This window comes from Ambystoma mexicanum, unplaced genomic scaffold (genome assembly GCF_040938575.1).
Source record: "Ambystoma mexicanum isolate Mex_15411 unplaced genomic scaffold, UKY_AmexF1_1 Mex_scaf53, whole genome shotgun sequence".
Lineage (NCBI taxonomy): Eukaryota > Metazoa > Chordata > Amphibia > Caudata > Ambystomatidae > Ambystoma > Ambystoma mexicanum.
In genome coordinates, this window is record NW_027182470.1 from 1,436,762 (window position 1) to 1,459,296 (window position 22,535).

The window sequence follows — 22,535 nt, forward strand, 5'->3', positions numbered from 1 at the left end:
CCGACTGCAATAGGATTTAAAAAGTAAACTTAATTTGAAGCAAATGACAGTACATTGTAAACAGTAACATGGAATGGCTTTTAAACCACGGGAATCTTTGTGGTGTAAGAGGAAATGCCACAAAATTACGGCATACCGGGTGCAATTCGTCAACAGCATAACAATACACATGGGTATCTAGTCTTTTTTACTTTATTATAGTAGTGTCACACACTGTTAGCATAGGTCCCCAAAGAGACAGGCAGCAGCATCATGCATGCCAAAACAAAATAATACCACAGACACTAGTGGTGGCTGCAAAAATATGCAAGCAGCACTTCTTGCAGAATGGTGTAATGCCAAAGGTTGTTACTAGATGTCCCTGCGGAGCAAGCACAGAACTTCCAGATAGACTGCAATAACAAACGTTGTTCATAGAGGTCGTTGCAGAAATTGCCATTTACAATCTCTGTATACAGGTACAGTTCCACATTCTTCTACTAGATGCCCCTTGGAACCAGGACAAAAAATGAATCTGCAAACTTGGAAACCATTGACGGTTTTACTGGCCTTTTTATGTTTCAAAAGCAAGACACCAGAAAAAAGACCAAGTTTATTGGCATGGGAACTAAAACGGACATTGCAATTAAAACACTGCAGTGAGAGTGTTCTGGCATGCATATATGATGCACAACTAAAGACAATTGTTTTCCTTGCCTTTCAATGATGTAACTTGAGCGAGTGTAATTATAGCTTAATTCATGAAACACGTTAAATTCAGTTTACATTGGAAACTTTGATCAGATATTTCAATAACTGTAGGTTTGAGACGGTTGTAAGGGGTGCAGTGTAGACCATAAAACAAGTTTAATTGGGAGGTATATCTGTTACAGTGGCATGCACTTTAATTAGGAAATCTTTCTTTGCCGAATATGGAAATGTTGGCTGAGTCTCTTTCAATGCAATCATAGAAGTCTCAGAGAAATTCCACATGTGTTATTCCTCAAACGTAACTGTTACTATATTGCATCACTGACTTTATCGCCTCAGTCAGTATATAGTCTGTGAGGGTTTGTCCATCAGATATTCGTACTGATTTTTCCTAGAATCTCAGACGTAAAGCAGAGGCACGTCCGACTGCAATAGGATTTAAAAAGTAAACAATTTGAAGCAAATGACAGTACATTGTAAACAGTAACATGGAATGGCTTTTAAACCACGAGAATCCTTGTGGTGTAAGAGCAAATGCCACAAAATTACGGCATACCAGGTGCAATTCGTGAACAGCATAACAATACACATGGGTATCTAGTCTTTTTTATTTTATTATAGTAGTGTCACACACTGTTAGCATAGGTCCCCAAAGAGACAGGCAGCAGCATCATGCATGCCAGAAAAAAATAACACCACAGACACTAGTGGTGGCCGCAAAAATATGTAAGCAGCACTTCTTGCAGACTGTTGTAATACCAAAGGTTGTTACTAGATGTCCATGCGGAGCAAGCACAGAACTTCCATATAGACTGCAATACCAAACGTTGTTCATAGAGGACGTTGCAGAAATTGCCATTTACAATCTCTGTATATAGGTACAGTTCCACATTATTCTACTAGATGCCCCTTTGAACCAGGACAAAAAATGAATCTGCAAACTTGGAAACCATTCACGGTTTTACAGGCCTTTGACAGTTGCAAAAGCAAGACACCAGCAAAAAGGCCAAGTTTATTGGCATGGGAAATAAAATGGACATTGCAATTAAAACACTGCATTGAGAGTGTTCGGGCATGCATATATTATCCACCACTATATACAATTGTTTTCCTTGCCTTTCTATGATGTAACTTGAGCGAGTGCAATTATAGTTTAATTCATGAAACACTTTTAATTCAGTTTAAATTGGAATCTTTGATCGGATATTTCAATAACTGTAGGTGTGAGACGGTTGTAAGGGGTGTAGTGGAGACCATAAAACAGATTTATTTGGGATGGATATCTGTTACAGTGGAATGCACTTTAATTAGGAAATCTTTCTTTGCAGAATTTGGAAATGTTGGCTGAGTCTCTTTCAATGAAATCATAGAATCTCAGAGAAATTCCATATATGTTATTCCTCAAACGTAACTGTTACTATATTGCATCACTGACTTTATCGCCTTAGTCAGTATATAGTCTGTGAGGGTTTGTCCATCAGATATTCGTACTGATTTTTCCCAGAATCTCAGACGTAAAGCACAGGCACGTCCGACTGCAATAGGATTTAAAAAGTAAACTTAATTTGAAGCAAATGACAGTACATTGTAAACAGTAACATGGAATGGCTTTTAAACCACGGGAATCTTTGTGGTGTAAGAGGAAATGCCACAAAATTACGCCATACCGGGTGTAATTCGTCAACAGCATAACAATACACATGGGTATCTAGTCTTTTTTACTTTATTATAGTAGTGTCACACACTGTTAGCATAGGTCCCCAAAGAACCAGGCAGCAGCATCATGCATGTCAGAAAAAAATAACACCACAGACACTAGTGGTGGCCGCAAAAATATGCAAACAGCACTTCTTGCAGACTGTTGTCATACCAAAGGTTGTTACTAGATGTCCATGCGGAGCAAGCACAGAACTTCCATATAGACTGCAATACCAAAAGTTGTTCATAGAGGACGTTGCAGAAATTGCCATTTGCAATCTCTGTATATAGGTACAGTTCCACATTATTCTACTAGATGCCCCTTGGAACCAGGACAAAAAATGAATCTGCAAACTTGGAAACCAATCACGGTTTTACAGGCCTTTGACAGTTGCAAAAGCAAGACACCAGAAAAAAGGCCAAGTTTATTGCATTGGGAAATAAAATGGACATTGCAATTAAAACACTGCATTGAGAGTGTTCGGGCATGCATATATTATGCACTACTAAAGACAATTGTTTTCCTTGCCTTTCTATGATGTAACTTGAGCGAGTGCAATTATAGTTTAATTCATGAAACACTTTTAATTCAGTTTAAATTGGAATCTTTGATCGGATATTTCAATAACTGTAGGTGTGAGATGGTTGTAAGGGGTGTAGTGGAGACCATAAAACAGATTTATTTGGGATGGATATCTGTTACAGTGGCATGCACTTTAATTAGGAAATCTTTCTTTGTGAATTTGGAAATATTGGCTGAGTCTCTTTCAATGCAATCATAGAAGTCTCAGAGAAATTCCATATGTGTTATTCCTCAAACGTAACTGTTACTATATTGCATCACTGACTTTATCGCCTCAGTCAGTATATAGTCTGTGAGGGTTTGTCCATCAGATATTCATACTGATTTTTCCCAGAATCTCAGACGTAAAGCAGAGGCACGTCCGACTGCAATAGGATTTAAAAAGTAAACTTAATTTGAAGCAAATGACAGTACATTGTAAACAGTAACATGGAATGGCTTTGAAACCGAGAGAATCTTTGTGGTGTAAGAGGAAATGCCACAAAATTACGGCATACCAGGTGCAATACGTCAAACAGCATAACAATACACATGGGGGGATGATTCATGGAATCTCTGCACCGAAAAAACGGGATTTGTACGCCATTCTGCCTGCAAATCCCCATTTGTTAAATTTGGATTTGTGGGCAGAATGGCGCACAAATTCCATGAATCAGTCCCATGGATATCTAGTATTTTACCTTTACTATAGTAGTGCCACACACTGTTAGCATAGGTGTTCATAGAGACAGGCAGCAGCATCATGCATGCCAAAATAAAATAATACCACATACACTAGTGGTGGCTGCAAAAATATGCAAGCAGCACTTCTTGCAGAATGGTGTAATACCAAAGGTTGTTACTAGATGTCCCTGCGGAGCAAGCACAGAACTTCCATATAGACTGCAATACCAAACGTTGTTCATAGAGGTCGTTGCAGAAATTACCATTTACAATCTCTGTATACAGGTACAGTTCCACATTCTTCTACTAGATGCCCCTTGAAACCAGGACAAAAAATGAATCTGCAAACTTGGAAACCATTCACGGTTTTACTGGCCTTTTTATGTTTCAAAAGCAAGACACCAGAAAAAAGACCAAGTTTATTGGCATGGGAACTAAAACGGACATTGCAATTAAAACACTGCAGTGAGAGTGTTCTGGCATGCATATATGATGCACAACTAAAGACAATTGTTTTCCTTGCCTTTCAATGATGTAACTTGAGCGAGTGTAATTATAGCTTAATTCATGAAACACTTTAAATTCAGTTTACATTGGAAACTTTGATCAGATATTTCAATAACTGTAGGTTTGAGACGGTTGTAAGGGGTGCAGTGTAGACCATAAAACAAGTTTAATTGGGAGGTATATCTGTTACAGTGGCATGCACTTTAATTAGGAAATCTTTCTTTGCAGAATATGGAAATGTTGGCTGAGTCTCTTTCAATGCAATCGTAGAAGTCTCAGAGAAATTCCATATGTGTTATTCCTCAAACGTAACTGTTACTATATTGCATCACTGACTTTATCGCCTCAGTCAGTATATAGCCTGTGAGGGTTTGTCCATCAGATATTCGTACTGATTTTTCCCAGAATCTCAGACGTAAAGCAGAGGCACGTTCGACTGCAATAGGATTTAAAAAGTAAACTTAATTTGAAGCAAATGACAGTACATTGTAAACAGTAACATGGAATGGCTTTTAAACCACGGGAATCTTTGTGGTGTAAGAGGAAATGCCACAAAATTACGCCATACCAGGTGCAATTCGTCAACAGCATAACAATACACATGGGTATCTAGTCTTTTTTACTTTATTATAGTAGTGTCACACACTGTTAGCATAGGTCCCCAAAGAGACAGGCAGCAGCATCATGCATGCCAGAAAAAAATAACACCACAGACACTAGTGGTGGCCGCAAAAATATGCAAGCAGCACTCCTTGCAGACTGTTGTAATACCAAAGGTTGTTACTAGATGTCCCTGCGGAGCAAGCACAGAACTTCCATATAGACTGCAATACCAAACGTTGTTCATAGAGGACGTTGCAGAAATTGCCATTTACAATCTCTGTATATGGGTACAGTTCCACATTATTCTACTAGATGCCCCTGGGAACCAGGACAAAAAATGAATCTGCAAACTTGGAAACCATTCACGGTTTTACTGGCCTTTTTATGTTTCAAAAGCAAGACACCAGAAAAAAGACCAAGTTTATTGGCATGGGAACTAAAACGGACATTGCAATTAAAACACTGCAGTGAGAGTGTTCTGGCATGCATATATGATGCACAACTAAAGACAATTGTTTTCCTTGCCTTTCAATGATGTAACTTGAGCGAGTGTAATTATAGCTTAATTCATGAAACACTTTAAATTCAGTTTAAATTGGAAACTTTGATCAGATATTTCAATAACTGTAGGTTTGAGACGGTTGTAAGGGGTGCAGTGGAGACCATAAAACAAGTTTAATTGGGAGGTATATCTGTTACAGTGGCATGCACTTTAATTAGGAAATCTTTCTTTGCAGAATATGGAAATGTTTGCTGAGTCTCTTTCAATGCAATCATAGAAGTCTCAGAGAAATTCCATATGTGTTATTCCTCAAACGTAACTGTTACTATATTGCATCACTGACTTTATCGCCTCAGTCAGTATATAGTCTGTGAGGGTTTGTCCATCAGATATTCGTACTGATTTTTCCTAGAATCTCAGACGTAAAGCAGAGGCACGTCCGACTGCAATAGGATTTAAAAAGTAAACTTAATTTGAAGCAAATGACAGTACATTGTAAACAGTGACATGGAATGGCTTTTAAACCACGAGAATCCTTGTGGTGTAAGAGCAAATGCCACAAAATTACGGCATACCGGGTGCAATTCGTCAACAGCATAACAATACACATGGGTATCTAGTCTTTTTTACTTTATTATAGTAGTGTCACACACTGTTAGCATAGGTCCCCAAAGAGACAGGCAGCAGCATCATGCATGCCAGAAAAAAATAACACCACAGACACTAGTGGTGGCCGCAAAAATATGCAAGCAGCACTTCTTGCAGACTGTTGTAATACCAAAGGTTGTTACTAGATGTCCATGCGGAGCAAGCACAGAACTTCCATATAGACTGCAATACCAAACGTTGTTCATAGAGGACGTTGCAGAAATTGCCATTTACAATCTCTGTATATAGGTACAGTTCCACATTATTCTACTAGATGCCCCTTGGAACCAGGACAAAAAATGAATCTGCAAACTTGGAAACCATTCACGGTTTTACTGGCCTTTTTATGTTTCAAAAGCAAGACACCAGAAAATAACCAAGTTTATTGGCATGGGAACTACAACGGACATTGCAATTAAAACACTGCAGTGAGAGTGTTCTGGCATGCATATATGATGCACAACTAAAGACAATTGTTTTCCTTGCCTTTCAATGATGTAACTTGAGCGAGTGTAATTATAGCTTAATTCATGAAACACTTAAAATTCAGTTTAAATTGGAAACTTTGATCAGATATTTCAATAACTGTAGGTTTGAGATGGTTGTAAGGGGTGCAGTGGAGACCATAAAACAAGTTTAATTGGGAGGTATATCTGTTACAGTGGCATGCACTTTAATTAGAAAATCTTTCTTTGCAGAATATGGAAATGTTGGCTGAGTCTCTTTCAATGCAATCATAGAAGTCTCAGAGAAATTCCATATGTGTTATTCCTCAAACGTAACTGTTACTATATTGCATCACTGACTTTATTGCCTCAGTCAGTATATAGTCTGTGAGGGTTTGTCCATCAGATATTCGTACTGATTTTTCCCAGAATCTCAGACGTAAAGCAGAGGCACGTCTGACTGCAATAGGATTTAAAAAGTAAACTTAATTTGAAGCAAATGACAGTACATTGTAAAGAGTAACATGGAATGGCTTTTAAACCACGGGAATCTTTGTGGTGTAAGAGGAAATGCCACAAAATTACGGCATACCGGGTGCAATTCGTCAACAGCATAACAATACACATGGGTATCTAGTCTTTTTTACTTTATTATAGTAGTGTCACACACTGTTAGCATAGGTCCCCAAAGAGACAGGCAGCAGCATCATGCATGCCAAAACAAAATAATACCACAGACACTAGTGGTGGCTGCAAAAATATGCAAGCAGCACTTCTTGCAGAATGGTGTAATGCCAAAGGTTGTTACTAGATGTCCCTGCGGAGCAAGCACAGAACTTCCAGATAGACTGCAATACCAAACGTTGTTCATAGAGGTCGTTGCAGAAATTGCCATTTACAATCTCTGTATACAGGTACAGTTCCACATTCTTCTACTAGATGCCCCTTGGAACCAGGACAAAAAATGAATCTGCAAACTTGGAAACCATTGACGGTTTTACTGGCCTTTTTATGTTTCAAAAGCAAGACACCAGAAAAAAGACCAAGTTTATTGGCATGGGAACTAAAACGGACATTGCAATTAAAACACTGCAGTGAGAGTGTTCTGGCATGCATATATGATGCACAACTAAAGACAATTGTTTTCCTTGCCTTTCAATGATGTAACTTGAGCGAGTGTAATTATAGCTTAATTCATGAAACACTTTAAATTCAGTTTAAATTGGAAACTTTGATCAGATATTTCAATAACTGTAGGTTTGAGACGGTTGTAAGGGGTGCAGTGTAGACCATAAAACAAGTTTAATTGGGAGGTATATCTGTTACAGTGGCATGCACTTTAATTAGGAAATCTTTCTTTGCAGAATATGGAAATGTTGGCTGAGTCTCTTTCAATGCAATCGTAGAAGTCTCAGAGAAATTCCATATGTGTTATTCCTCAAACGTAACTGTTACTATATTGCATCACTGACTTTATCGCCTCAGTCAGTATATAGCCTGTGAGGGTTTGTCCATCAGATATTCGTACTGAATTTTCCCAGAATCTCAGACGTAAAGCAGAGGCACGTCCGACTGCAATAGGATTTAAAAAGTAAACTTAATTTGAAGCAAATGACAGTACATTGTAAACAGTAACATGGAATGGCTTTTAAACCACGGGAATCTTTGTGGTGTAAGAGGAAATGCCACAAAATTACGCCATACCGGGTGCAATTCGTCAACAGCATAACAATACACATGGGTATCTAGTCTTTTTTACTTTATTATAGTAGTGTCACACACTGTTAGCATAGGTCCCCAAAGAACCAGGCAGCAGCATCATGCATGTCAGAAAAAAATAACACCACAGACACTAGTGGTGGCTGCAAAAATATGCAAGCAGCACTTCTTGCAGACTGTTGTCATACCAAAGGTTGTTACTAGATGTCCATGCGGAGCAAGCACAGAACTTCCATATAGACTGCAATACCAAAAGTTGTTCATAGAGGACGTTGCAGAAATTGCCATTTGCAATCTCTGTATATAGGTACAGTTCCACATTATTCTACTAGATGCCCCTTGGAACCAGGACAAAAAATGAATCTGCAAACTTGGAAACCAATCACGGTTTTACAGGCCTTTGACAGTTGCAAAAGCAAGACACCAGAAAAAAGGCCAAGTTTATTGCATTGGGAAATAAAATGGACATTGCAATTAAAACACTGCATTGAGAGTGTTCGGGCATGCATATATTATGCACTACTAAAGACAATTGTTTTCCTTGCCTTTCTATGATGTAACTTGAGCGAGTGCAATTATAGTTTAATTCATGAAACACTTTTAATTCAGTTTAAATTGGAATCTTTGATCGGATATTTCAATAACTGTAGGTGTGAGATGGTTGTAAGGGGTGTAGTGGAGACCATAAAACAGATTTATTTGGGATGGATATCTGTTACAGTGGCATGCACTTTAATTAGGAAATCTTTCTTTGTGAATTTGGAAATATTGGCTGAGTCTCTTTCAATGCAATCATAGAAGTCTCAGAGAAATTCCATATGTGTTATTCCTCAAACGTAACTGTTACTATATTGCATCACTGACTTTATCGCCTCAGTCAGTATATAGTCTGTGAGGGTTTGTCCATCAGATATTCATACTGATTTTTCCCAGAATCTCAGACGTAAAGCAGAGGCACGTCCGACTGCAATAGGATTTAAAAAGTAAACTTAATTTGAAGCAAATGACAGTACATTGTAAACAGTAACATGGAATGGCTTTGAAACCGAGAGAATCTTTGTGGTGTAAGAGGAAATGCCACAAAATTACGGCATACCGGGTGCAATTCGTCAACAGCATAACAATACACATGGGTATCTAGTCTTTTTTACTTTATTATAGTAGTGTCACACACTGTTAGCATAGGTCCCCAAAGAGACAGGCAGCAGCATCATGCATGCCAGAAAAAAATAACACCACAGACACTAGTGGTGGCCGCAAAAATATGCAAGCAGCACTCCTTGCAGACTGTTGTAATACCAAAGGTTGTTACTAGATGTCCCTGCGGAGCAAGCACAGAACTTCCATATAGACTGCAATACCAAACGTTGTTCATAGAGGACGTTGCAGAAATTGCCATTTACAATCTCTGTATATGGGTACAGTTCCACATTATTCTACTAGATGCCCCTGGGAACCAGGACAAAAAATGAATCTGCAAACTTGGAAACCATTCACGGTTTTACAGGCCTTTGACAGTTGCAAAAGCGAGACACCAGAAAAAAGGCCAAGTTTATTGGCATGGGAAATAAAATGGAAATTGCAATTAAAACACTGCATTGAGAGTGTTCGGGCATGCATATATTATGCACCACTAAAGACAATTGTTTTCCTTGCCTTTCTATGATGTAACTTGAGCGAGTGCAATTATAGTTTAATTCAAGAAACACTTTTAATTCAGTTTAAATTGGAATCTTTGATCGGATATTTCAATAACTGTAGGTGTGAGATGGTTGTAAGGGGTGTAGTGGAGACCATAAAACAGATTTATTTGGGAGGGATATCTGTTACAGTGGCATGCACTTTAATTGGGAAATCTTTCTTTGCAGAATATGGAAATGTTGGCTGAGTCTCTTTCAATGCAATCATAGAAGTCTCAGAGAAATTCCATATGTGTTATTCCTCAAAAGTAACTGTTACTATATTGCATCACTGACTTTATCGCCTCAGTCAGTATATAGTCTGTGAGGGTTTGTCCATCAGATATTCGTACTGATTTTTCCCAGAATCTCAGACGTAAAGCAGAGGCACGTCCGACTGCAATAGGATTTAAAAGGTAAACTTAATTTGAAGAAAATGACAGTACATTGTAAACAGTAACATGGAATGACTTTTAAACCGAGAGAATCTTTGTGGTGTAAGAGGAAATGCCACAAAATTACGGCATACCGGGTGCAATACGTCAAACAGCATAACAATACACATGGGGGGATGATTCATGGAATCTGTGCGCCGAAAAAACGGGATTTGTACGCCATTCTGCCTGCAAATCCCCATTTGTTAAATTTTGATTTGTGGGCAGAATGGCGCACAAATTCCATGAATCAGCCCCATGGATATCTAGTATTTTACCTTTACTATAGTAGTGCCACACACTGTTAGCATAGGTGTCCATAGAGACAGGCATCAGCATCATGCATGCCAAAACAAAATAATACCACAGACACTAGTGGTGGCTGCAAAAATATGCAAGCAGCACTTCTTGCAGAATGGTGTAATACCAAAGGTTGTTACTAGATGTCGCTGCGGAGCAAGCACAGAACTTCCATATAGACTGCAATACCAAACTCTGTTCATAGAGGTCGTTGCTGAAATTGCCATTTACAATCTCTGTATACAGGTACAGTTCCACATTCTTCTACTAGATGCCCCTTGGAACCAGGACAAAAAATGAATCTGCAAACTTGGAAACCATTCACGGTTTTACTGGCCTTTTTATGTATCAAAAGCAAGACACCAGAAAAAAGACCAAGTTTATTGGCATGGGAACTAAAACGGACATTGCAATTAAAACACTGCAGTGAGAGTGTTCTGGCATACATATATGATGCACAACTAAAGACAATTGTTTTCCTTGCCTTTCAATGATGTAACTTGAGCGAGTGTAATTATAGCTTAATTCATGAAACACTTTAAATTCAGTTTAAATTGGAAACTTTGATCAGATATTTCAATAACTGTCGGTTTGAGACGATTGTAAGGGGTGCAGTGGAGACCTTAAAACAAGTTTAATTGGGAGTTAAATCTGTTACAGTGGCATGCACTTTAATTAGGAAATCTTTCTTTGCAGAATATGGAAATGTTGGCTGAGTCTCTTTCAATGCAATCATAGAAGTCTCAGAGAAATTCCATATGTGTTATTCCTCAAACGTAACTGTTACTATATTGCATCACTGACTTTATCACCTCAGTCAGTATATAGTCTGTGAGGGTTTGTCCATCAGATATTCGTACTGATTTTTCCTAGAATCTCAGACGTAAAGCAGAGGCACGTCCGACTGCAATAGGATTTAAAAAGTAAACAATTTGAAGCAAATGACAGTACATTGTAAACAGTAACATGGAATGGCTGTTAAACCACGAGAATCCTTGTGGTGTAAGAGCAAATGCCACAAAATTACGGCATACAGGGTGCAATTCGTGAACAGCATAACAATACACATGGGTATCTAGTCTTTTTTACTTTATTATAGTAGTGTCACACACTGTTAGCATAGATCCCCAAAGAGACAGGCAGCAGCATCATGCATGCCACAAAAAAATAACACCACAGACACTAGTGGTGGCCGCAAAAATATGCAAGCAGCACTTCTTGCAGACTGTTGTAATACCAAAGGTTGTTACTAGATGTCCATGCGGAGCAAGCACAGAACTTCCATATAGACTGCAATACCAAACGTTGTTCATAGAGGACGTTGCAGAAATTGCCATTTACAATCTCTGTATATAGGTACAGTTCCACATTATTCTACTAGATGCCCCTTGGAACCAGGACAAAAAATGAATCTGCAAACTTGGAAACCATTCACGGTTTTACAGGCCTTTGACAGTTGCAAAAGCAAGACACCAGCAAAAAGGCCAAGTTTATTGGCATGGGAAATAAAATGGACATTGCAATTAAAACACTGCATTGAGAGTGTTCGGGCATGCATATATTATCCACCACTATAGACAATTGTTTTCCTTGCCTTTCTATGATGTAACTTGAGCGAGTGCAATTATAGTTTAACTCATGAAACACTTTTAATTCAGTTTAAATTGGAATCTTTGATCGGATATTTCAATAACTGTAGGTGTGAGACGGTTGTAAGGGGTGTAGTGGAGACCATAAAACAGATTTATTTGGGATGGATATCTGTTACTGTGGAATGCACTTTAATTAGGAAATCTTTCTTTGCAGAATTTGGAAATGTTGGCTGAGTCTCTTTCAATGCAATCATAGAAGTCTCAGAGAAATTCCATATATGTTATTCCTCAAACGTAACTGTTACTATATTGCATCACTGACTTTATCGCCTCAGTCAGTATATAGTCTGTGAGGGTTTGTCCATCAGATATTCGTACTGATTTTTCCCAGAATCTCAGACGTAAAGCAGAGGCACGTCCGACTGCAATAGGATTTAAAAAGTAAACTTAATTTGAAGCAAATGACAGTACATTGTAAACAGTAACATGGAATGGCTTTTAAACCACGGGAATCTTTGTGGTGTAAGAGGAAATGCCACAAAATTACACCATACCGGGTGTAATTCGTCAACAGCATAACAATACACATGGGTATCTAGTCTTTTTTACTTTATTATAGTAGTGTCACACACTGTTAGCATAGGTCCCCAAAGAACCAGGCAGCAGCATCATGCATGTCAGAAAAAAATAACACCACAGACCCTAGTGGTGGCCGCAAAAATATGCAAACAGCACTTCTTGCAGACTGTTGTCATACCAAAGGTTGTTACTAGATGTCCATGCGGAGCAAGCACAGAACTTCCATATAGACTGCAATACCAAACGTTGTTCATAGAGGACGTTGCAGAAATTGCCATTTGCAATCTCTGTATATAGGTACAGTTCCACATTATTCTACTAGATGCCCCTTGGAACCAGGACAAAAAATGAATCTGCAAACTTGGAAACCATTCACGGTTTTACAGGCCTTTGACAGTTGCAAAAGCAAGACACCAGAAAAAAGGCCAAGTTTATTGCATTGGGAAATAAAATGGACATTGCAATTAAAACACTGCATTGAGAGTGTTCGGGCATGCATATATTATGCACTACTAAAGACAATTGTTTTCCTTGCCTTTCTATGATGTAACTTGAGCGAGTGCAGTTATAGTTTAATTCATGAAACACTTTTAATTCAGTTTAAATTGGAATCTTTGATCGGATATTTCAATAACTGTAGGTGTGAGACGGTTGTAAGGGGTGTAGTGGAGACCATAAAACAGATTTATTTGGGATGGATATCTGTTACAGTGGCATGCACTTTAATTAGGAAATCTTTCTTTGTAGAATTTGGAAATATTGGCTGAGTCTCTTTCAATGCAATCATAGAAGTCTCAGAGAAATTCCATATGTGTTATTCCTCAAACGTAACTGTTAGTATATTGCATCACTGACTTTATCGCCTCAGTCAGTATATAGTCTGTGAGGGTTTGTCCATCAGATATTCATACTGATTTTTCCCAGAATCTCAGACGTAAAGCAGAGGCACGTCCGACTGCAATAGGATTTAAAAAGTAAACTTAATTTGAAGCAAATGACAGTACATTGTAAACAGTAACATGGAATGGCTTTGAAACCGAGAGAATCTTTGTGGTGTAAGAGGAAATGCCACAAAATTACGGCATACCGGGTGCAATACGTCAAACAGCATAACAATACACATGGGGGGATGATTCATGGAATCTCTGCACCGAAAAAACGGGATTTGTACGCCATTCTGCCTGCAAATCCCCATTTGTTAAATTTGGATTTGTGGGCAGAATGGCGCACAAATTCCATGAATCAGCCCCATGGATATCTAGTATTTTACCTTTACTATAGTAGTGCCACACACTGTTAGCATAGGTGTCCATAGAGACAGGCAGCAGCATCATGCATGCCAAAACAAAATAATACCACATACACTAGTGGTGGCTGCAAAAATATGCAAGCAGCACTTCTTGCAGAATGGTGTAATACCAAAGGTTGTTACTAGATGTCCCTGCGGAGCAAGCTAAGAACTTCCATATAGACTGCAATACCAAACGTTGTTCATAGAGGTCGTTGCAGAAATTGCCATTTAAAATCTCTGTATACAGGTACAGTTCCACATTCTTCTACTAGATGCCCCTTGAAACCAGGACAAAAAATGAATCTGCAAACTTGGAAACCATTCACGGTTTTACTGGCCTTTTTATGTTTCAAAAGCAAGACACCAGAAAAAAGACCAAGTTTATTGGCATGGGAACTAAAACGGACATTGCAATTAAAACACTGCAGTGAGAGTGTTCTGGCATGCATATATGATGCACAACTAAAGACAATTGTTTTCCTTGCCTTTCAATGATGTAACTTGAGCGAGTGTAATTATAGCTTAATTCATGAAACACTTTAAATTCAGTTTAAATTGGAAACTTTGATCAGATATTTCAATAACTGTAGGTTTGAGATGGTTGTAAGGGGTGCAGTGGAGACCATAAAACAAGTTTAATTGGGAGGTATATCTGTTACAGTGGCATGCACTTTAATTAGGAAATCTTTCTTTGCAGAATATGGAAATGTTTGCTGAGTCTCTTTCAATGCAATCATAGAAGTCTCAGAGAAATTCCATATGTGTTATTCCTCAAACGTAACTGTTACTATATTGCATCACTGACTTTATCGCCTCAGTCAGTATATAGTCTGTGAGGGTTTGTCCATCAGATATTCGTACTGATTTTTCCTAGAATCTCAGACGTAAAGCAGAGGCACGTCCGACTGCAATAGGGTTTAAAAAGTAAACTTAATTTGAAGCAAATGACAGTACATTGTAAACAGTAACATGGAATGGCTTTTAAACCACGAGAATCCTTGTGGTGTAAGAGCAAATGCCACAAAATTACGGCATACCGGGTGCAATTCGTCAACAGCATAACAATACACATGGGTATCTAGTCTTTTTTACTTTATTATAGTAGTGTCACACACTGTTAGCATAGGTCCCCAAAGAGACAGGCAGCAGCATCATGCATGCCAGAAAAAAATAACACCACAGACACTAGTGGTGGCCGCAAAAATATGCAAGCAGCACTTCTTGCAGACTGTTGTAATACCAAAGGTTGTTACTAGATGTCCATGCGGAGCAAGCACAGAACTTCCATATAGACTGCAATACCAAACGTTGTTCATAGAGGACGTTGCAGAAATTGCCATTTACAATCTCTGTATATAGGTACAGTTCCACATTATTCTACTAGATGCCCCTTGGAACCAGGACAAAAAATTAATATGCAAACTTGGAAACCATTCACGGTTTTACAGGCCTTTGACAGTTGCAAAAGCAAGACACCAGAAAAAAGCCCAAGTTTATTGGCATGGGAAATAAAATGGACATTGCAATTAAAACACTGCATTGAGAGTGTTCGGGCATGCATATATTATGCACCACTAAAGACAATTGTTTTCCTTGCCTTTCTATGATGTAACTTGAGCGAGTGCAATTATAGTTTAATTCAAGAAACACTTTTAATTCAGTTTAAATTGGAATCTTTGATCGGATATTTCAATAACTGTAGGTGTGAGATGGTTGTAAGGGGTGTAGCGGAGACCATAAAACAGATTTATTTGGGAGGGATATCTGTTACAGTGGCATGCACTTTAATTGGGAAATCTTTCTTTGCAGAATATGGAAATGTTGGCTGAGTCTCTTTCAATGCAATCATAGAAGTCTCAGAGAAATTCCATATGTGTTATTCCTCAAACGTAACTGTTACTATATTGCATCACTGACTTTATCGCCTCAGTGAGTATATAGTCTGTGAGGGTTTGTCCATCAGATATTCGTACTGATTTTTCCCAGAATCTCAGACGTAAAGCAGAGGCACGTCCGACTGCAATAGGATTTAAAAAGTAAACTTAATTTGAAGCAAATGACATTACATTGTAAACAGTAACATGGAATGGCTTTTAAACCAAGAGAATCTTTGTGGTGTAAGAGGAAATGCCACAAAATAACGGCATACCGGGTGCAATACGTCAAACAGCATAACAATACACATGGGGGGATGATTCATGGAATCTGTGTGCCTAAAAAACGGGATTTGTACGCCATTCTGCCTGCAAATCCCATTTGTTAAATTTGGATTTGTGGGCAGAATGGCACACAAATTCCATGAATCAGCCCCATGGATATCTAGTATTTTACCTTTACTATAGTAGTGCCACACACTGTTAGCATAGGTGTCCATAGAGACAGGCAGCAGCATCATGCATGCCAAAACAAAATAATACCACATACACTAGTGGTGGCTGCAAAAATATGCAAGCCGCACTTCTTGCAGAATGGTGTAATACCAAAGGTTGTTACTAGATGTCTCTGCGGAGCAAGCACAGAACTTCCATATAGACTGCAATACCAAACGTTGTTCATAGAGGTCGTTGCAGAAATTGCCATTTACAATCTCTGTATACAGGTACAGTTCCACATTCTTCTACTAGATGCCCCTTGAAACCAGGACAAAAAATGAATCTGCAAACTTGGAAACCATTCACGGTTTTACTGGCCTTTTTATGTTTCAAAAGCAAGACACCAGAAAAAAGACCAAGTTTATTGGCATGGGAACTAAAACGGACATTGCAATTAAAACACTGCAGTGAGAGTGTTCTGGCATGCATATATGATGCACAACTAAAGACAATTGTTTTCCTTGCCTTTCTATGATGTAACTTGAGCGAGTGCAATTATAGTTTAATTCATGAAACACTTTTAATTCAGTTTAAATTGGAATCTTTGATCGGATATTTCAATAACTGTAGGTTTGAGACCGTTGTAAGGGGTGCAGTGGAGACCATAAAACAAGTTTAATTGGGAGGTATATCTGTTACAATGGCATGCACTTTAATTAGGAAATCTTTCTTTGCAGAATATGGAAATGTTGGCTGAGTCTCTTTCAATGCAATCATAGAAGTCTCAGAGAAATTCCATATGTGTTATTCCTCAAACGTAACTGTTACTATATTGCATCACTGATTTTATCGCCTCAGTCAGTATATAGTCTGTGAGGGTTTGTCCATCAGATATTCGTACTGATTTTTCCCAGAATCTCAGACGTAAAGCAGAGGCACGTCCGACTGCAATAGGATTTAAAAAGTAAACTTAATTTGAAGCAAATGACAGTACATTGTAAACAGTAACATGGAATGGCTTTTAAACCACGGGAATCTTTGTGGTGTAATAGGAAATGCCACAAAATTACGGCATACCGGGTGCAATTCGTCAACAGCATAACAATACACATGGGTATCTAGTCTTTTTTACTTTATTATAGTAGTGTCACACACTGTTAGCATAGGTCGCCAAAGAGACAGGCAGCAGCATCATGCATGCCAGAAAAAAATAACACCACAGACACTAGTGGTGGCCGCAAAAATATGCAAGCAGCACTTCTTGCAGACTGTTGTAATACCAAAGGTTGTTACTAGATGTCCCTGCGGAGCAAGCACAGAACTTCCATATAGACTGCAATACCAAACGTTGTTCATAGAGGAAGTTGCAGAAATTGCCATTTACAATATCTGTATATAGGTACAGTTCCACATTATTCTACTAGATGCCCCTTGGAACCAGGACAAAAAATGAATCTGCAAACTTGGAAACCATTCACGGTTTTACAGGCCTTTGACAGTTGCAAAAGCAAGACACCAGAAAAAAGGCCAAGTTTATTGCATTGGGAAATAAAATGGACATTGCAATTAAAACACTGCATTGAGAGTGTTCGGGCATGCATATATTATGCACCACTAAAGACAATTGTTTTCCTTGCCTTTCTATGATGTAACTTGAGCGAGTGCAATTATAGTTTAATTCATGAAACACTTTTAATTCAGTTTAAATTGGAATCTTTGATCGGATATTTCAATAACTGTAGGTGTGAGACGGTTGTAAGGGGTGTAGTGGAGACCATAAAACAGATTTATTTGGGATGGATATCTGTTACAGTGGCATGCACTTTTATTAGGAAATCTTTCTTTGTAGAATTCGGAAATATTGGCTGAGTCTCTTTCAATGCAATCATAGAAGTCTCAGAGAAATTCCATATGTGTTATTCCTCAAACGTAACTGTTAGTATATTGCATCACTGACTTTATCGCCTCAGTCAGTATATAGTCTGTGAGGGTTTGTCCATCAGATATTCATACTGATTTTTCCCAGAATCTCAGACGTAAAGCAGAGGCACGTCCGACTGCAATAGGATTTAAAAAGTAAACTTAATTTGAAGCAAATGACAGTACATTGTAAACAGTAACATGGAATGGCTTTGAAACCGAGAGAATCTTTGTGGTGTAAGAGGAAATGCCACAAAATTACGGCATACCGGGTGCAATACGTCAAACAGCATAACAATACACATGGGGGGATGATTCATGGAATCTCTGCACCGAAAAAACGGGATTTGTACGCCATTCTGCCTGCAAATCCCCATTTGTTAAATTTGGATTTGTGGGCAGAATGGCGCACAAATTCCATGAATCAGCCCCATGGATATCTAGTATTTTACCTTTACTATAGTAGTGCCACACACTGTTAGCATAGGTGTCCATAGAGACAGGCAGCAGCATCATGCATGCCAAAACAAAATAATACCACATACACTAGTGGTGGCTGCAAAAATATGCAAGCAGCACTTCTTGCAGAATGGTGTAATACCAAAGGTTGTTACTAGATGTCCCTGCGGAGCAAGCTAAGAACTTCCATATAGACTGCAATACCAAACGTTGTTCATAGAGGTCGTTGCAGAAATTGCCATTTAAAATCTCTGTATACAGGTACAGTTCCACATTCTTCTACTAGATGCCCCTTGAAACCAGGACAAAAAATGAATCTGCAAACTTGGAAACCATTCACGGTTTTACTGGCCTTTTTATGTTTCAAAAGCAAGACACCAGAAAAAAGACCAAGTTTATTGGCATGGGAACTAAAACGGACATTGCAATTAAAACACTGCAGTGAGAGTGTTCTGGCATGCATATATGATGCACAACTAAAGACAATTGTTTTCCTTGCCTTTCAATGATGTAACTTGAGCGAGTGTAATTATAGCTTAATTCATGAAACACTTTAAATTCAGTTTAAATTGGAAACTTTGATCAGATATTTCAATAACTGTAGGTTTGAGACGGTTGTAAGGGGTGCAGTGGAGACCATAAAACAAGTTTAATTGGGAGGTATATCTGTTACAGTGGCATGCACTTTAATTAGGAAATCTTTCTTTGCAGAATATGGAAATGTTTGCTGAGTCTCTTTCAATGCAATCATAGAAGTCTCAGAGAAATTCCATATGTGTTATTCCTCAAACGTAACTGTTACTATATTGCATCACTGACTTTATCGCCTCAGTCAGTATATAGTCTGTGAGGGTTTGTCCATCAGATATTCGTACTGATTTTTCCTAGAATCTCAGACGTAAAGCAGAGGCACGTCCGACTGCAATAGGGTTTAAAAAGTAAACTTAATTTGAAGCAAATGACAGTACATTGTAAACAGTAACATGGAATGGCTTTTAAACCACGAGAATCCTTGTGGTGTAAGAGCAAATGCCACAAAATTACGGCATACCGGGTGCAATTCGTCAACAGCATAACAATACACATGGGTATCTAGTCTTTTTTACTTTATTATAGTAGTGTCACACACTGTTAGCATAGGTCCCCAAAGAGACAGGCAGCAGCATCATGCATGCCAGAAAAAAATAACACCACAGACACTAGTGGTGGCCGCAAAAATATGCAAGCAGCACTTCTTGCAGACTGTTGTAATACCAAAGGTTGTTACTAGATGTCCATGCGGAGCAAGCACAGAACTTCCATATAGACTGCAATACCAAACGTTGTTCATAGAGGACGTTGCAGAAATTGCCATTTACAATGGGCCTCATTCCGAGTACGGCGCTAACCAATGGCGCTATTAACGCCTTGGTTGACGCCGTACCCGGACCGGCAGCGCCTTGGTGGTTGGCGGAATTACCGCCCCATTCCAAGGTTGGCGGGGCGGTAATTCCCCAATCCCCATTTACCCTTCCCCATTCCCATTCTTGCCCCATAGGGCATAATGGGAGTGGGGAAGGCGTCAATTACGCCACCGTAAATTACGGTGGCGTAATTAACATCAAGGTCCCTTAGCGCCATGGTATTTAACGCCTGCTAAAAGCAGGTGTTAAAAGCACCATGGCGCTAAGGGAACTCGGAGTATGGCGGTAAGGGATTACCGCCACCGCTCTCGTTAGCGGTGGCCGCTATCCCTTACCGCCATACTCGGAATGAGGCCCAATCTCTGTATATAGGTACAGTTCCACATTATTCTACTAGATGCCCCTTGGAACCAGGACAAAAAATTAATATGCAAACTTGGAAACCATTCACGGTTTTACAGGCCTTTGACAGTTGCAAAAGCAAGACACCAGAAAAAAGCCCAAGTTTATTGGCATGGGAAATAAAATGGACATTGCAATTAAAACACTGCATTGAGAGTGTTCGGGCATGCATATATTATGCACCACTAAAGACAATTGTTTTCCTTGCCTTTCTATGATGTAACTTGAGCGAGTGCAATTATAGTTTAATTCAAGAAACACTTTTAATTCAGTTTAAATTGGAATCTTTGATCGGATATTTCAATAACTGTAGGTGTGAGATGGTTGTAAGGGGTGTAGCGGAGACCATAAAACAGATTTATTTGGGAGGGATATCTGTTACAGTGGCATGCACTTTAATTGGGAAATCTTTCTTTGCAGAATATGGAAATGTTGGCTGAGTCTCTTTCAATGCAATCATAGAAGTCTCAGAGAAATTCCATATGTGTTATTCCTCAAACGTAACTGTTACTATATTGCATCACTGACTTTATCGCCTCAGTGAGTATATAGTCTGTGAGGGTTTGTCCATCAGATATTCGTACTGATTTTTCCCAGAATCTCAGACGTAAAGCAGAGGCACGTCCGACTGCAATAGGATTTAAAAAGTAAACTTAATTTGAAGCAAATGACATTACATTGTAAACAGTAACATGGAATGGCTTTTAAACCAAGAGAATCTTTGTGGTGTAAGAGGAAATGCCACAAAATAACGGCATACCGGGTGCAATACGTCAAACAGCATAACAATACACATGGGGGGATGATTCATGGAATCTGTGTGCCTAAAAAACGGGATTTGTACGCCATTCTGCCTGCAAATCCCATTTGTTAAATTTGGATTTGTGGGCAGAATGGCACACAAATTCCATGAATCAGCCCCATGGATATCTAGTATTTTACCTTTACTATAGTAGTGCCACACACTGTTAGCATAGGTGTCCATAGAGACAGGCAGCAGCATCATGCATGCCAAAACAAAATAATACCACATACACTAGTGGTGGCTGCAAAAATATGCAAGCCGCACTTCTTGCAGAATGGTGTAATACCAAAGGTTGTTACTAGATGTCTCTGCGGAGCAAGCACAGAACTTCCATATAGACTGCAATACCAAACGTTGTTCATAGAGGTCGTTGCAGAAATTGCCATTTACAATCTCTGTATACAGGTACAGTTCCACATTCTTCTACTAGATGCCCCTTGAAACCAGGACAAAAAATGAATCTGCAAACTTGGAAACCATTCACGGTTTTACTGGCCTTTTTATGTTTCAAAAGCAAGACACCAGAAAAAAGACCAAGTTTATTGGCATGGGAACTAAAACGGACATTGCAATTAAAACACTGCAGTGAGAGTGTTCTGGCATGCATATATGATGCACAACTAAAGACAATTGTTTTCCTTGCCTTTCTATGATGTAACTTGAGCGAGTGCAATTATAGTTTAATTCATGAAACACTTTTAATTCAGTTTAAATTGGAATCTTTGATCGGATATTTCAATAACTGTAGGTTTGAGACCGTTGTAAGGGGTGCAGTGGAGACCATAAAACAAGTTTAATTGGGAGGTATATCTGTTACAATGGCATGCACTTTAATTAGGAAATCTTTCTTTGCAGAATATGGAAATGTTGGCTGAGTCTCTTTCAATGCAATCATAGAAGTCTCAGAGAAATTCCATATGTGTTATTCCTCAAACGTAACTGTTACTATATTGCATCACTGATTTTATCGCCTCAGTCAGTATATAGTCTGTGAGGGTTTGTCCATCAGATATTCGTACTGATTTTTCCCAGAATCTCAGACGTAAAGCAGAGGCACGTCCGACTGCAATAGGATTTAAAAAGTAAACTTAATTTGAAGCAAATGACAGTACATTGTAAACAGTAACATGGAATGGCTTTTAAACCACGGGAATCTTTGTGGTGTAATAGGAAATGCCACAAAATTACGGCATACCGGGTGCAATTCGTCAACAGCATAACAATACACATGGGTATCTAGTCTTTTTTACTTTATTATAGTAGTGTCACACACTGTTAGCATAGGTCGCCAAAGAGACAG